Source organism: Juglans regia, unplaced genomic scaffold, assembly GCF_001411555.2.
Source record: "Juglans regia cultivar Chandler unplaced genomic scaffold, Walnut 2.0 Scaffold_861, whole genome shotgun sequence".
Taxonomy (NCBI): Eukaryota; Viridiplantae; Streptophyta; class Magnoliopsida; order Fagales; family Juglandaceae; genus Juglans; species Juglans regia.
In genome coordinates, this window is record NW_023363577.1 from 1 (window position 1) to 4600 (window position 4600).

Here is a 4600-nt window from a genome sequence, read left to right on the forward strand (position 1 = left end):
AGCGAGGGGTGCAACACGAGGACTTCCCAGGAGGTCACCCATCCTAGTACTACTCTCGCCCAAGCACGCTTAACTGCGGAGTTCTGATGGGATCCGGTGCATTAGTGCTGGTATGATCGCACCCATCAAACTAATTACTTAAAATTCATATAATCCTTCAGCGACATACTAGCGTCCTTCCGATCCCAATCCAAACGGAGATCTGATCCAAACCCATGGCTACGCGATGGGCAGGGCGAGATTTTCCCAAAAATCCACTCCAGAGTGCTCCTTCTTGTCAATTTATCTCGCAAGGCGGAAAAAACAAAAACGAGGGGTGCAACACGAGGACTTCCCAGGAGGTCACCCATCCTAGTACTACTCTCGCCCAAGCACGCTTAACTGCGGAGTTCTGATGGGATCCGGTGCATTAGTGCTGGTATGATCGCACCCATCAAACTAATTACTTAAATTCATATAATCCTTGAGCGACATACTAGCGTCCTTCCGATCCCAATCCAAACGGAGATCTGATTCAAACCCATGGCTACGCGATGGGCAGGGCGAGATTTCCCGAAAAATCCACTCCCGAGTGGTCCTTCTTGTCAATTTATCTCGCAAGGCGGAAAAAACAAAAACGAGGGGTGCAACACGAGGACTTCCGTGGAGGTCACCCATCCTAGTACTACTCATTTAACTGCAGCTTAACTGCGGAGTTCTGATGGGATCCGGTGCATTAGTGCTGTTATGATCGCACCCATCAAACTAATTACTTAAAATTCATATAATCCTTGAGCGACATACTAGCGTCCTTCCGATCCCAATCCAAACGGAGATCTGATCCAAACCCATGGCTACGCGATGGGCAGGGCGAGATTTTCCCGAAAAATCCGCTCCCGAGTGGTCCTTCTTGTCAATTTATCTAGCAAGGCGGAAAAAACAAAAACGAGGGGTGCAACACGAGGACTTCCCAGGAGGTCACCCATCCTAGTACTACTCTCGCCCAAGCACGCTTAACTGCGGAGTTCTGATGGGATCCGGTGCATTAGTGCTGTTATGATCGCACCCATCAAACTAATTACTTAAAATTCATATAATCCTTGAGCGACATACTAGCGTCCTTCCGATCCCAATCCAAACGGAGATCTGATCCAAACCCATGGCTACGCGATGGGCAGGGCAATTTTAAAATCACTCCGAGTGCTCCTTCTTGTCAATTTATCTGCATGAGAGCGGGAAAAAAACAAAAACGAGGGGTGCGACCCGAGGACTTCCCAGGAGGTCACCCATCCTAGTACTACTCTCGCCCAAGCACGCTTAATTGCGGAGTTCTGATGGGATCCGGTGCATTAGTGCTGGTATGATCGCACCCATCAAACTAATTACTTAAAATTCATATAATCCTTGAGTGACATACTAGCGTCCTTCCGATCCCAATCCAAACGGAGATCTGATCCAAACCCATGCCTACGATGGGCGAGGGCGAATTTTCCAAAAATCCTCTCCCGAGTGGTCCTTCTTGTCAATTTTTCTCGCAAGGCGGAAAAAACAAAAACGAGGGGTGCAACACGAGGACTTCCCAGGAGGTCACCCATCCTAGTACTACTCTCGCCCAAGCACGCTTAACTGCGGAGTTCTGATGGGATCCGGTGCATTAGTGCTGGTATGGTCGCACCCATCAAACTAATTACTTAAAATTCATATAATCCTTGAGCGACATACTAGCGTCCTTCCGATCCCAATCCAAACGGAGATCTGATCCAAACCCATGGCTACGCGATGGGCAGGGCGAGATTTCCCGAAAAATCCACTCCCAAGTGGTCCTTCTTGTCAATTTATCTCGCAAGGCGGAAAAAACAAAAACGAGGGGTGCAACACGAGGACTTCCCAGTAGGTCACCCATCCTAGTACTACTCTCGCCCAAGCACGCTTAACTGCGGAGTTCTGATGGGATCCGGTGCATTAGTGCTGGTATGATCGCACCCATCAAACTAATTACTTAAAATTCATATAATCCTTGGGCGACATACAAGCGTCCTTCCGATCCCAATCCAAACGGAGATCTGATCCAAACCCATGGCTACGCGATGGGCAGGGCGAGATTTTCCCAAAAATCCACTCCCGAGTGCTCCTTCTTGTCAATTTATCTCGCAAGGCGGAAAAAACAAAAACGAGAGGTGCAACGCGAGGACTTCCCAGGAGGTCACCCATCCTAGTACTACTCTCGCCCAAGCACGCTTAACTGCGGAGTTCTGATGGGATCCGGTGCATTAGTGCTGGTATGATCGCACCCATCAAACTAATTGCTTAAAATTCATATAATCCTTGAGCGACATACTAGCGTCCTTCCGATCCCAATCCAAACGGAGAACTGATCCAAACCCATTGCTACGCGATGGGCAGGGCGAGATTTTCTCAAAAATCCACCCCCGAGTGGTCCTTCTTGTCAATTTATCTCGCAAGGCGGGGAAAACAAAAACGAGGGGTGCAACACGAGGACTTCCCAGGAGGTCACCCATCCTAGTACTACTCGCGCCCAAGCACGCTTAGCTGCGGAGTTCTGATGGGATCCGGTGCATTAGTACTGGTATGATCGCACCCAACAAACTAATTATTTTAAATTCATATAATCCTTCAGCGAAATACTAGCGTCCTTCCGATCCCAATCCAAACGGAGATCTGATCCAAACCCATGGCTACGCGATGGGCAGGACGAGATTTTCCCAAAAATGCACTCCCGAGCGGTCCTTCTTGTCAATTTTTCTCGCAAGGCGGAAAAAACAAAAACGAGGGGTGCAACAAGAGGACTTCCCAGGAGGTCACCCATCCTAGTACTACTCTCGCCCAAGCACGCTTAACTGCGGAGTTCTGATGGGATCCGGTGCATTAGTGCTGGTATGATCGCACCCATCAAAACTAATTACTTAAAATTCAAATAATCCTTGAGCGACATACTAGCGTCCTTCCGATCCCAATCCAAACGGAGATCTGATCCAAACCCATGGCTACGCGATGGGCAGGGCGAGATTTCCCGAAAAATCCACTCCCGAGTGGTCCTTCTTGTCAATTTATCTCGCAAGGCGGAAAAAACAAAAACGAGGGGTGCAACACGAGGACTTCCCACGAGGTCACCCATCCTAGTACTACTCTCGCCCAAGCACGCTTAACTGCGGAGTTCTGATGGGATCCGGTGCATTAGTGCTGGTATGATCGCACCCATCAAACTAATTACTTAAATTCAAATAATCCTTGAGCGACATACTAGCGTCCTTCCGATCAATGGGAGATGCAGTCAAACCGTAGCTACCACGATGGGGCGATGCGGGGCCGCACCACAAAATCCATAAAGTGGTCCTTCTTGTCAATTTATCTCGCAAGGCGGAAAAAACAAAAACGAGGGGTGCAACAAGAGGACTTCCTAGGAGGTCACCCATCCTAGTACTACTCTCGCCCAAGCACGCTTAACTGCGGAGTTCTGATGGGATCCGGTGCATTAGTACTGGTATGATCGCACCCATCAAACTAATTATTTTAAATTCATATAATCCTACAGCGAAATACTAGCGTCCTTCCGATCCCAATCCAAACGGAGATCTGATCCAAACCCATCGCTACGCGATGGGCAGGGCGCGATTTTCCTAAAAATCCACTCCCGAGTGGTCCTTCTTGTCAATTTATCTCGCAAGGCGGAAAAAATAAAAACGAGGGGTGCAACACGAGGACTTCCCCGGAGGTCACCCATCCTAGTACTACTCTCGCCCAAGCACGCCTTAACTGCGGAGTTCTGATGGGATCCGGTGCATTAGTGCTGGTATGATCGCACCCATCAAACTAATTACTTAAAATTCATATAATCCTTGAGCGACATACTAGCGTCCTTCCGATCCCAATCCAAACGGAGATCTGATCCAAACCCATGGCTACGCGATGGGCAGGGCGAGATTTTCCCAAAAATCCACTCCCGAGTGGTCCTTCTTGTCAATTTATCTCGCAAGGCGGAAAAAACAAAAACGAGGGGTGCAACACGAGGACTTCCCGGGAGGTCACCCATCCTAGTACTACTCTCGCCCAAGCACGCTTAACTGCGGAGTTCTGATGGGATCCGGTGCATTAGTGCTGGTATGATCGCACCCATCAAACTAATTACTTAAAATTCATATAATCCTTGAGCGACATACTAGCATCCTTCCGATCCCAATCCAAACGGAGATCTGATCCAAACCCATGGCTACGCGATGGGCAGGGCGAGATTTCCCGAAAAATCCACTCCCGAGTGGTCCTTCTTGTCAATTTATCTCGCAAGGCGGAAAAAACAAAAACGAGGGGTGCAACACGAGGACTTCCCAGGAGGTCACCCATCCTAGTACTACTCTCGCCCAAGCACGCTTAACTGCGGAGTTCTGATGGGATCCGGTGCATTAGTGCTGGTATGATCGCACCCATCAAACTAATTACTTAAAATTCATATAATCCTTGAGCGACATACTAGCGTCCTTCCGATCCCAATCCAAACGGAGATCTGATCCAAACCCATGGCTACGCGATGGGCCGGGCGAGATTTTCCCAAAAATCCACTCCAGAGTGCTCCTTCTTGTCAATTTGTATCATAAAAACAAGAGGG

At 48.7% G+C, this 4600-nt stretch overlaps 14 non-coding genes and 1 pseudogene across 14 annotated transcripts; all 15 read right to left on the reverse strand.

Moving 5' to 3' along the window:
- Positions 1-5: 5 nt before the first annotated feature.
- On the reverse strand, positions 6-124 carry LOC118347376. The gene has a single exon (XR_004800592.1). It is a non-coding gene; the product is annotated as a 5S ribosomal RNA (ribosomal RNA).
- Positions 125-313: 189 nt separating this feature from the next.
- LOC118347377 lies at positions 314-432 on the reverse strand. Its single transcript, XR_004800593.1, has one exon. It is a non-coding gene; the product is annotated as a 5S ribosomal RNA (ribosomal RNA).
- A 188-nt stretch (positions 433-620) lies between these two features.
- Positions 621-738, reverse strand: LOC118347375 (annotated as a pseudogene).
- Positions 739-928: 190 nt separating this feature from the next.
- On the reverse strand, positions 929-1047 carry LOC118347370. The gene has a single exon (XR_004800587.1). It is a non-coding gene; the product is annotated as a 5S ribosomal RNA (ribosomal RNA).
- A 185-nt stretch (positions 1048-1232) lies between these two features.
- LOC118347372 lies at positions 1233-1351 on the reverse strand. Its single transcript, XR_004800589.1, has one exon. It is a non-coding gene; the product is annotated as a 5S ribosomal RNA (ribosomal RNA).
- Positions 1352-1537: 186 nt separating this feature from the next.
- On the reverse strand, positions 1538-1656 carry LOC118347365. Its single transcript, XR_004800582.1, has one exon. It is a non-coding gene; the product is annotated as a 5S ribosomal RNA (ribosomal RNA).
- A 189-nt stretch (positions 1657-1845) lies between these two features.
- LOC118347367 lies at positions 1846-1964 on the reverse strand. Its single transcript, XR_004800584.1, has one exon. It is a non-coding gene; the product is annotated as a 5S ribosomal RNA (ribosomal RNA).
- Positions 1965-2153: 189 nt separating this feature from the next.
- On the reverse strand, positions 2154-2272 carry LOC118347369. The gene has a single exon (XR_004800586.1). It is a non-coding gene; the product is annotated as a 5S ribosomal RNA (ribosomal RNA).
- A 189-nt stretch (positions 2273-2461) lies between these two features.
- On the reverse strand, positions 2462-2580 carry LOC118347368. The gene has a single exon (XR_004800585.1). It is a non-coding gene; the product is annotated as a 5S ribosomal RNA (ribosomal RNA).
- Positions 2581-2769: 189 nt separating this feature from the next.
- On the reverse strand, positions 2770-2888 carry LOC118347371. Its single transcript, XR_004800588.1, has one exon. It is a non-coding gene; the product is annotated as a 5S ribosomal RNA (ribosomal RNA).
- Positions 2889-3078: 190 nt separating this feature from the next.
- LOC118347379 lies at positions 3079-3197 on the reverse strand. The gene has a single exon (XR_004800595.1). It is a non-coding gene; the product is annotated as a 5S ribosomal RNA (ribosomal RNA).
- A 179-nt stretch (positions 3198-3376) lies between these two features.
- LOC118347374 lies at positions 3377-3495 on the reverse strand. The gene has a single exon (XR_004800591.1). It is a non-coding gene; the product is annotated as a 5S ribosomal RNA (ribosomal RNA).
- Positions 3496-3684: 189 nt separating this feature from the next.
- On the reverse strand, positions 3685-3804 carry LOC118347373. Its single transcript, XR_004800590.1, has one exon. It is a non-coding gene; the product is annotated as a 5S ribosomal RNA (ribosomal RNA).
- Positions 3805-3993: 189 nt separating this feature from the next.
- LOC118347366 lies at positions 3994-4112 on the reverse strand. Its single transcript, XR_004800583.1, has one exon. It is a non-coding gene; the product is annotated as a 5S ribosomal RNA (ribosomal RNA).
- Positions 4113-4301: 189 nt separating this feature from the next.
- LOC118347378 lies at positions 4302-4420 on the reverse strand. Its single transcript, XR_004800594.1, has one exon. It is a non-coding gene; the product is annotated as a 5S ribosomal RNA (ribosomal RNA).
- Positions 4421-4600: the final 180 nt, after the last annotated feature.